We start from the raw sequence: 11,936 nt of genomic DNA, 5'->3' as shown, positions 1-11,936 counted from the left end.
CCAAAGATTGAACCAACACATCATTTGGGTCAAAGCAATACAGTTTTAGGGGATACATATGTATATGGCCATCCCACACCGGCACACTGACTGATTGTCCCCACTCAACAGTGCAGAGCAAAGATCACAGTGCAACAAGGCCCTTTTCACCCTTGCAACACCCCATGACCCTCCCTAGTTCTGAACCTTCCTTGCCTCTGTCACATCTCTCTTGAGAGTTTCCAGTTGTCCCTGGCTGTTGGGTCACAAGAGAAGGAGACTGGTATGATTTCATTGATCTGTCTCCTGCCTCATGGATTCTGAGATGTCTCCTTAAGGGTTACCTTCCTGTCATCCAGTATCATCTTTAAGGTCCCCTTTTAGAGTTGGAGGAATCTTCCCTCCCTATCCTACTCTTTTCTCTCTGTTTACTTGCTCCTTTGTTCCTGTGTTCCTGTTTCTTGAAGTTTTTCTTCTAATTGTTCTTAAAGGCAATCTCTAACTATTCTTTTCTAAATATAGTGTGCAGTTTTGGCCAAGAAGTGGGCTGACCACACCTTAGTACGGTGGGTGCCGAAATATCCTGAAGTCGGGAGTGCCTGCAGGGGCTATGCCATCATTGGTGAAGTTTTCTGACCAAAGAACTACCTAAGGCAACTCGTGTGGTGAACAGACTCAGTGAGAATCCTAAAAATAACTGGCTAATGTGAACACTGAAGAGACTAGCATCTAGTGAAGTGAGTAGCCTGGCAACTACCTACTGGGCTAGGTGATATACCAGGGCATTGGTCACTTTGACCCTAAATTGGTTTTGTGTGCACTTATAATTTTGCTTATTACACCCATGGCCGCAATCAGAACATCCAACACAGATGATACAATATGAGTAGTACCTTGCTAACCAATATCCATAATAATCAATTCTTACTTGCATGTTATGGGTTGTCTGTTGTTGTTCATGATGAGAGACTTCATTATCTGTGAAGCAGCATGGCTTAGTGGATGGAACACTGGCCTGGGAGTTAGAAGGTCATGGGTTCTAATCCTGGCTCTGCCACTTGTTTGCTATATGATCTCAGGCAAGTTACTTCACTTCTCTGTTGCCTCAGTTACCTCATCTGTATAGTAGAGATTGACACTGAGAGCCCCACATGGGACAGGGACTGTGTCCCATTCAATTTGCTTGTATCCACCCCAGCGCTTAGTTCTGTGCCTGGCATATAGTAAGCACTTAACAAATACCATCATTATCATCATCATTATCACTATCCTGCATACTTTCTCTAATATGAAGGTTTTTCAGGAGTAGCACAGATTTCTACCCAATGAGTTTGGCTACATGAGTGTCTCTTGCTCCTCTTGCTTACTAGATGCAGCTCCAAATGGACACAGAAAACTTGTACTGTACTTCAGTGAGAAGACTGAAGGGAGAAATGACCTCTACCCCATTCAGTACAGTTCAGTACCCTCCCTTTGACTTTCCTGTCACTGTAGACTGTACCACAATTGTTGCCGAATTCTACATTCCAAGCGCTTAGTACAGTGCTCTGCACATAGTAAGAGCTCAATAAATACTATTGAATGAATGAATACCACCATCCTCCCTGTCTTATAAGCCCATAGCCTTCGTGTTATCCTCCACTCATCTCTCTCATTCAACCCACATTTTCAATCTATCACTAAATTCTGTTGGTTCAACTTTCAAAGCATCGCAAAAATCCTCTCTTTCCTCTCCAGCCAAACTGCTACCTTGTTCATCCAAGCACTTGTTCTATCCTGCTTTCATTACTGCATCAACCTGCAGATCTACATCTCCGCCCCTGTCCTCTCCCCCTCCCTTCAGGCTCGCATCTCCTCCTGCCTCCAGGATGTCTCCACCTGGATGTCGGCCCGCCACCTAAAACTCAACATGAGCAAGACTGAGCTCCTCATTTTCCCTCCCAAACCCGGTCCTCTCCCAGACTTCTCTATCACCGTCGATGGCACGACCATCCTTCCCGTCTCTCAGGCCCGCAATCTCGGTGTCATCCTTGACTCGTCTCTCTCGTTCACCCCACACAACCTATCCGTTACCAAGACCTGCCGGTTTCACCTATACAATATCGCCAAGATCCGCCCTTTCCTCTCCACCCAAACGGCTACCTTACTGCTATGGGCTCTCGTTATATCCCGGCTAGACTACTGTGTCAGCCTTCTCTCTGACCTCCCTTCCTCCTCTCTCGCCCCGCTCCAGTCTATTCTTCACTCCGCTGCCCGGCTCATCTTCCTGCAGAAACGATCTGGGCATGTCACTCCCCTTCTTAAACACCTCCAGTGGTTGCCTATCAATCTCCGCTCCAAACAAAAACTCCTCACTCTAGGCTTCAAGGCTCTCCATCACCTTGCCCCTTCCTACCTCTCCTCCCTTCTCTCTTTCTACCACCCACCCCGCACACTCCGCTCCTCCGCCGCCCACCTCCTCACCGTCCCTCGGTCTCGCCTATCCCGTCGTCGACCCCTGGGTCACGTCCTCCCGCGGTCCTGGAACGCCCTCCCTCCTCACCTCTGCCAAACTGATTCTCTTCCCCTCTTCAAAACCCTACTTAAAACTCACCTCCTCCAAGAGGCCTTCCCAGACTGAGCTCCTCTTCTCCCTCTACTCCCTCTGCCACCCCCGCTTTACCTCTCCGCAGCTAAACCCTCTTTTTCCCCTTTTCCCTCTGCTCCTCCACCTCTCCCTTCCCATCCCCACAGCACTGTACTCGTCCACTCAACTGTATATATTTCCATTGCCCTATTTATTTTGTTAATGAATTGTACATCGCCTTGATTCTATTTAGTTGCCATTGTTTTTACGAGATGTTCTTCCCCTTGACTCTATTTATTGCCATTGTTCTTGTCTGTCCATCTCCCCCGATTAGACTGTAAGCCCGTCAAACGGCAGGGACTGTCTCTATCTGTTGCCAACTTGTTCATCCCAAGCGCTTAGTACAGTGCTCTGCACATAGTAAGCGCTCAATAAATACTATTGAATGAATGAATCAACCTCCTTGCTGACCTCCCTGTTTCCTGTCTCTCCCCACTCCAGTTCATACTTCATTCTGCTGCCTGGATCATTTTTCTACAAGAACGTTCAGTCCATGTTTCCCTGCTCCTCAAGAACCTTCACTGGTTGCCCATACAACTCCTCATTAAAAATAAACTTCTTACCATCAGCTTTAAATCACCTTTAAATCACCTTCCACCTCCTACGTTACCTCATTGCTTCCGTACTAAAACCCAGACTGCACATTTCACCTGTCTAATGCCAACTTACTCACTGTACCTTGAACTTGCTCTCTCACTGCCAACCACTCATCCACATCCTGCCTCTGGCCTAAAATGCCCTCTTTCTTCATATCTGACAGATGATCACTCTCTCCACCTTCAAAGCCTTAATGAAAGCACATCTCCTCCAAGAGGTCTTCCCTGACTATATCCTCATTTCCTCTTCTCCCACTTCCTTCTGCATTACCCTTGCATTTAGATTTGCACCTCTCCCTCAGCCCCACAGCACTCATGTAGATATCTGTAATTCATTTATCTACAGTAATGTCTGCCACCCCCTCTAGACTATAAGCTTGTTATGGGCAAGGAACATGTCTATCAACATCTGTTATACTGTCCTAGCCCATGTGTTTAGTACAGTGCACTGCACATAGTAAGCAATCAATCGTTTAATTTTATTTACTGGAGGGAGATGGGGCAATGACTGAAAGGAGCCAAGGGGTTGGGGAGGGTCTTTTTAGGATAAGTGAGACAGGAGCATGTTTGAAAGCAGTGGGGGAAAGCCTCTGGAGAGTGAACACTTGATAATGGAGGTCAGGGAGGAAAGAAGGGAGGGACTAATACTTTAATAATGTGCTAAGGGTTGGTGTTAGAGGAAGAGTTGGAGGAGGTGGATTTTGAGAGAAAGCAGAAGATTTCTTTTTGAGATGCTGCTGGGAAAGATGGGAGAGTTGAAGAAGGGGTCAGAGGAGGGAGAGACTGGAGAGGAGAAGAGGAGATTTTAGGGAAACCACAGAAGGTGGTTTCAATTTTCTCAATAAAGTATGTGGCCAGGTCATTAGGGTCAAGAGATGGGTGAGGTGGGCACCAGGAGGTTTAAGTATTCAGTAAATACAATTGATTGATTCTATTTTTCTTTGAATGGTATTTGTTAAGCACTTACTTTGTGCCAGTCACTGTACTAAGCACTGGGATAAATACAAGCTATTCTGGTTGGATACAGTCCATGACCTAGATGGGGCTCACATTTAATCCCCATTTTATAGATGAGGTACCCGAAGCACAAAGAAGTGAAGTGACTTGCCCATGGTCACACAGCAGACAGGTGGTGGAGTTGGGATTAGAATCCAGGCCCTTCTAATTCCCAGGCCCAGGCTTTATCCATTAGGTCATGCTGCTTCTCAAATATGATTTACTGATTTATTGATTCCTGAATTGCTCTTTTACATATAACTAGGTTGAATTGTAGGGCAGGGGGACTCATGATTTTTCCTCTGGGTTTTAAATGAAACACATTTTTAGTACAAGAGCAACCTAGAGAGAAGTTACCTTTGGCCTTTTAATATTTCAATTTTCAATTCACAATTAAACATGTTCATGACTTCTTTCCAGAAAGGTAACACCCAAATTGACATGTAATGAAAGGATTCATGTAGGGAAACTAACCATGCTCAGACTTACATAAGTTTTGCTATACAAACTTGTATCTCAAGAGGTAAAAGTTCATTTTTTTTTGAATTCATATGAACTCTGCACAATTTATTTATAATATGAAAACATGAGAACATAATATGAGAACATAAAAAATGTCAATCCTGGATCAGACCAATAGTCCATTCAGCCCAGTATTCTGCTTTAGAGGAGCCATGTGATAGTTATCCTCCTTGACACTGATGATAATGTAAAGGGATGTACCATCTAACAACCCTAGTATTTTCCCTCTGCATCCTTAACTTTCCATCTTGTAACCCATTATGGACTGCTCAACCATGAATTCATCCAAGCACCTCTAAAACCTACAGATATTTTCAGCCTGCATACCTTCCTGTGATGATAGATTCCACTTGCTATTACTGATTGTGTGAAGTCTTTTCTGTCTTTTGACTCTCTCGCCTTCAAATTTCAATGGGTGGTCCTCTAATCCACCCGCTATGGAATTTGGCACCCAAGGCATTTGACTCCTCCTTTTCTTTCAGTGCCCATATTTATCTGTCACCAAATCCTGTTGGTTCTTGCTCCACATTTCCAGGTTCTGCCTTTTCTTCTCCATTAAATGGTCCCTGCACTGGTTCAGACACTTGTTACATCCTGGCATGATGATGGATGTTGCATCAACCCTTTTCCCTGATTTCGCTGCCTCCCATCTCAGCCCACTTCCATCTCATTCTGCTCTGGAGATTATATCTCAGAAATGTTATTCTGCCCTTGTCTCCTCTCAAAAATTTCCAATGGTTGCTCATTCTTCTCCATGTCAAGCAGAAACTTCTGACCATTGGCTTTAAAACCCTCAGTCTAACTTGCCCACACTTTTCTCCCTTTACACTGCAGATCATTTTCTTTGTTCCTCTCAGGTTATCCTACTCACAATAGGTCTCTACTATTTGTCTCTCCCATCACCAACCTTTGGCTCAAGCCCTCCTCTCTGCCTGGAATGCCCTCTCACTTCATATCTGGCAGATCACAGCTCTCTCCATTTTCATAGCCCTTCTAAAATCATATCTCCTTTAGGAAGACTTTCCCAATTAATCTCCTCACTTTATATGTCTCAATGGCTACTTCAATTCTTCTCTACTACCTAAACACTTAAGTGCGCAAACCCATAGCCCTTACATTCACATTTTTTATACTGTTTTACTTCCTCCTATCTGTAATTTGCCTGTCTTTCCTTCTGGACTGTAAGATCCTTGAGTGCAGGGATTGTGTATTCTAATTCTATTGTACTCTCCCAAGCACATTAACTCTCACCTCAAACCTCTTGTCTCCCCTCACCTCATCTCTTGCCCCTAATGACTATGTCCCATACTTTATCAATAAAATTGAGAGCATCAGGTGTGCTCTCTCTAAAATCTCTTCTCCTCTACAGTCCCTTCCTCCTCTTTGACTTTCCCATCTTTCCCCATAGTATCTCAAGAGATCTCCTGCCTCCTCTCAAATTCTAGCCTCTGACCCCATCCCTTTGCACCCTCTTTCCTTGACCGCCTACAGTCTGGCTTCCCACTTCACTACATGGAAACAGCATCTCTAAGGTCACTAATGGCCTGCTTGTTGCTCAATTCAATGACCTCTACTCCATTCTAATCTTCCTCGATCTCTCAGCTGCCTTAGACACTGTTGACCACTCTGTTCTGGAAATATTATCTAACCTTGGCTTCTCCAATAATGTCCTCTCCTGGTTTTTCTCCTATCTCTCTGGCTGCTCCTTTTCAGCCACTTTCACAGGCTCCTCCTCTGCCTCTTACCCTCTAACAGTGGGGGTGCCCTATGGTTCAGTTCTTCAGCCCTCATTTAATAATAATAATAATAATAATGTTGGTATTTGTTAAGCGCCTACTATATGCAGAGCACTGTTCTAAGCATTTGTCCCATGTGGGGCTCACAGTCTTCATCCCCATTTTACAGATGAGGTAACTGAGGCACAGAGAAGTTAAGTGACTTGCCCACAGTCACACAGCTGACAACTGGCAGAGCCGGGATTCGAACCCATGATCTCTGACTCCAAAGCCCATGCTCTTTCCACTGAGCCACGCTGCTTCTCTACTCCTACCCATGCTTGATTCTGCTTGGACTATGCACTGGGTTGTGTACCCCTTAAGCACTTTGATACTAACTCCAGCCCCACGGGACTTACATGAATAACCACAGGGAACATGTCCACCAACTCTTTTATATTGCACTCCCAAGCTCTGAGAGCTCAGAGCTCTGCACACAGTAAGTGCTCAATAAATGCCACTGATTGATAGTGGACACTATATAAATCTTAATTTTCCCTATCTATGCCCTTCACAGTCTTGTAACTAAAGTCCTTTCCCTTCTTTGCCTAATAATAATAAAAATAATAATTGTGGTCTTTGTTAAGCACTTACTATGTGTTAGGCACTGTACTAAGCTCTGGCGGAGATACAAGTTTTTCATATTGGACATAGTCCCTGTCCCACTGGGGCTCACAGTCTTATTCTCCATTTTATAGATGAGGTAACTGAGGCACAGAGAAGTGAAGCAACTTGCCCGAAGTCACACAACAGGCAAGTGGTAAGTCAGAATTAGAATCCAGGTCCTTCTGATTCCCAGGCCTGTGCTCTATCCACTAGGCAAAACTGCTTCTCTGCCTGCATCTTTCCATACTGTAGCCCTTTTTCAGTCTATGCTCAAAAAGAAGTTCTTCCATTGCCCTGATTATCTTGGTTGCCTTCAGTTCAATTTAACAGAACAATGTGGTTTGCATTTTTTTTAAAAGTTCAACTTAAAAGAAGTCATTCATGGAATTTGAATGATTGGAACTGCTCAGCCACAGATATTCTGTCTTGTCTTATGCCGTCAAGTCGCTTCTGACCCATAGCAATTCCATGGACACATCTCTCCCAGAATGACCCACCTCCATCTGCAATCATTCTGATAGTGTAGTCATAGAGTTTTCTTGTTAAAAATACCGAAGTGGTTTACTATTGCCTTCCCCACACAGTAAACCTGAGTCTCTGCCCTCTACTCTCTCCCATGCTGCTGCTGCCCAGCACAGGTGAGTTTTGATTTGCAGCAGATTGCCTTCCACTCGATAGCCACTGTCCGTGCTAGGTATGGAATCGGTATGCCTCTGCTTGACTCTATCTCCCATAGCCAAGACTGGTAGACTACTGGTAACTCTCCAGGCGTGATCCTGAGAAGGGAAATACTCTGCACTTCACTAATAATAAAAGAATCCAGACTTTTAGTTAAAGCAAAGGGAGACATGAGTTCTGATGTAGCTTAATGAGAATCTTGGACAATATTTTTTATAGTTAATAATTTTAGTTATGGCCTGAAATAATTATCTTATTTAATATGTGTAATATGCATCCTGGAACAATCTTTAGGTATTATTATTTTAGAAAATATAGACATCTAAAAAACAATGAATTGATATACCTTACTGCATTTTAGAACTATACACCACACTAATTAAAACCTGGTACGGCCATTGCTTTTTAATTACCTTTTATCATCACTGTAGTCAATAAAGCTATTTTTATTACCTGCTATACTGTTCTACTCACAATACTTCATCTTAAAGCTGAAAAATGTTTCCATTTCTAATATTCTGTTTAAGTAAAAAAAGGTATTTTAAGTCTGGCTGTCTTTTTGTTTCTTTTTAAGTCAAATGATAATGGAATGAAAGCATCTACATTACTGCCTCACCTAGTCTTTGCCCAATAGCTATCAGTCTTACTCTTCTCTCTAAATGTATTTCATTTCTGTTAGATAACTGTCTATTAACACCCTGAGACAGAAATGTCAAAAGAGGGTCAACTGTCTGAAGGCGAGACTGAATCACTGAGCAGAGACATGGAAAGAAAGAAAAAAGAGAAAGCTGATGTAAGCATGTCAGATTGATGGAGTTACTTGAAGTACTAGTCATCCTAGAATGAAAGAAAAATTTCACTTGAAAACTTTTCATCATATCATCAAGAGTCAAAATCATTCATAGGGAAAAGATACCCCTTTAGTTCTCTGAACACTGTTCCCAAAGAACCAATACCTTTGTAGGTTTTACTTCTTCCAAGATTTTTGGTAAAAATAAAACCCAAGAGAGGATTATTATAAACACTACATTACTCTGAGCGAATTAAATGTTCCTCAAAGTCTGATCTGCTGTTCTTGGTGCTGCCCCATGTTCCCTGACATTTTCAGTACATCTAGTTCTTTCATAACACTTGCTTTCACTTTGGGGTTTTGAATAGAATGCAGTTAGGAGATTAGGGAATATTCTAGAATGCAATTGGGATATTCAAACAAAAACTGTGTGCATGTGTGTGACACACCTTCTATAAAGTGAGTTTTCCTTTAGGCAGAGTTTGTCAGGAAAATAATAAAAATGATGGTAGTTATTAAGCACTTGCTCTGTGCCAAGCACTGAGATAGATACCAGATAAACAGATCAGAAGTAGTCCTTTTCCCACATGGAGCTCATTGACTGATGCTTGTTTACTTGTTTTGATGTCTGTCTCTCCCCTTCTAGACTGTGAGCCCAATGTTGGGTTGGGATTATCTCTATTTGTTACTGAACTGTACTTTTCAAGGGCTTAGTACAGTGCTCTGTATACAGTAAGCACTCAGTAAATACAATTGAATGAATGAATAGTTTAAGAGGGAGGGAGAACAGGTCTTGAATCCCCATTTTACAGATGAGTAAATAGAAACAGAGAGAAGTTAAGTAACTTGGCCAGGGTCCCATAGAAGGGAAGTGTCAGAGTCCTGGCTCCCAGTGTCCTGCTTGCTCTTTTCACCAGATCACATCACTGCTTCTACATTGAAAACTGGGCAGCCAACCCTTAACCCCAACCACTGGAATTTTTCAGCTACAATGATGGTTGAGGATGCAGAACCAGTATGAAGGAACTGATTTTAGTGCTAGTGGTTTGCACAGCATTATTCATGCTCTCTCTTCCCTGCCAGTCATGTTCTAGCTGGGGCACAGAGTGAAATGAATGAGTAGGCGGGCAGGGTGTAGCACATCATGAAGCACATTCAAATCTCTTTTAGATGGAGGACCCATTTACAGTTGAAGACACTACAACATAGAGCTGAAGCTGTGACACAACACCATAACCTAGCAGATGGTTGCCTTGGCACTGATGGTGTAGCCCAGACAGGCATTCCTCTACTTCCAGAGACAGAATTAGTAGCCAGGTTTTTGATTCCCAGAGCTGTGCTATTTCTTCTGGATCAACAGCAGTGCTTTCAGATAGGCAGCATTTGCCTGTTTGATGTTGGGTTTGTACAGTCATCACCGAGAGCAGAGGCACCAATTTTTCACTTATAGCAGGGGAGGGAAAAATAAATTAGGAATTTTAGTGAGAGTGAAAACTGGGGGAAGTTATGCCCTGGGGAGACTAAAATGAATTAGGGAATGCCTCTTGTTGGAGGTGGAATTTCGGAAGGATTTTGAAACTCTGTATAGTTGTGGTCTAGTGGATTTTGAAGGGGTAGGAAATTATGGGCAGAAGGGTGGACATTGGCAAGGGGATGGAAGTCTGAGAGGGAAAAGTAGGAGATATTAATGGGTCCTCTGTGTAAAAGAGATTTAATGTTTTTCATAGTGTGCTGCATCTTGCCCACGTACTCAGTCATTTCACTCTGCCCCACCTAGAACATGACTGGCTGGGAAGAGAGAGCATGAAAGATGCTGTACAAACCACTAGCACTAAAACCAGTTCCTTCATACTAGTTCTGCATCCTCAACCATCAATGTAGGTGAAAAATTTCAGTGGTTGGGTTTAAGGGGTGGCTGCTCAATTTTCAATGTAGAAGCAGTGGTGTGATCTGGTGAAAAAATGAGGCAAATGCTTGCTTCGAAGGAGCATAGCGCATGGGCTGTGGAATAGTGGGTGAGGGGACAGATATGTTTGGTGAGATCTGATGGAGAGTCTTGAAATCAGTAATCAGGAAATTTTGCTGAGGAAATTGAATATCCATTAGAGATTTTGGAGGAGAGGGAGAAGTGTGCTGATGATCCTGCCCAAAGATGACACTAAAAATTGAAGAGGGATGAGAAGTTGGGGTAGATGCAGGTTGATCAGTGAGGAGGTTGTTACAGAAGTGTCTCTTAGAGATCATGAGAGCTTGAACCAGTGTGCTGGCCACTTGGGTGGAAAGAATCCACAAAATATGCAGAGAAAGAACCAGCAGGATTCAGCATCTGTCTGAATGTGAGCATTAACACAGTGGAGAGTCAAAGATGACAAAAAGATTAAAGACTTCAGTTGGTTCCGACTTCAACTGGTTCTCCCTGCTCTCAATTGGGTTGCCAGTTTTCAATCAATCAGTAAATCAGTGGTATATTTTAAGCTCTTATTGTGTGCAGAACACTGTAGTGACCCAATACCTCTTCCAAAACTCTTTTTTAGTTAGTTAGATTTATACCTAAACATCCAGACTCTTTCAAAATCAAGAGAAGCTCCTTTTGGAAATAATTGAATTCTCTTTTGTAAGAAATCTACATGTCATTGAAATATTCAAATACATAGTATGGTCATACCCAAATAATCTGGAGAAAGTGAAAAGTGTAGGCATGGTCTAATATCTACATTGGCTAGAACAATATAGAATAAGCTTACCTTTTTAGAATACCTAGTAGAGATTCTGAGCAATTAAATAGCAGCATCCTATGTTCTTCTCTTCAAGAAAACTAATACTTAGAAATGATAGGTGTACTCTCAAAAGTACTTTTGTATAGCTATTATGACATTTGTTAAGCACTGTGTCAGGCACTGTACTAAGCAGGGGACGTCAAACGGCAGGGACTGTCTCTATCTGTTGCCGACTTGTTCATTCCAAGCGTTTAGTACAGTGCTCTGCACATAGTAAGCGCTCAATAAATACTATTGAATGAAGATACAAGATAACCAGGTTGAACACAGTTCCTGACCCACATAGGGCTTGCAGTCTTAATCCCGATTTAACAGATGAGGTAGCTGAAGCACTGAGAAGTGAAGTGACTTACCCAAGGTAACACAGCAAACAACTGGTGGAACAGGGATTAGAATTCTGGTCCTCTGACTCCCAGACCTGTGATCTTTCCTCTGGACCACACTGCTTCTAGGAGCAGTTGGAGTAGGTGGAGCCATATGTCTTAGAAACAGTTAGAATTACAGATGACCAGGGGTACCATACTGCCTTCTTCACAAGTAGCCTTTGAACATTTCAGTCTTGATTATCAGCTCTCGCTCACTAGCTGAATC

The sequence above is a fragment of the Ornithorhynchus anatinus genome, chromosome X1 (genome assembly GCF_004115215.2).
Source record: "Ornithorhynchus anatinus isolate Pmale09 chromosome X1, mOrnAna1.pri.v4, whole genome shotgun sequence".
NCBI classification, from domain to species: domain Eukaryota; kingdom Metazoa; phylum Chordata; class Mammalia; order Monotremata; family Ornithorhynchidae; genus Ornithorhynchus; species Ornithorhynchus anatinus.
The sequence above is the reverse complement of the archived record's forward strand: the minus strand, read 5'-3'. Positions refer to the sequence as shown.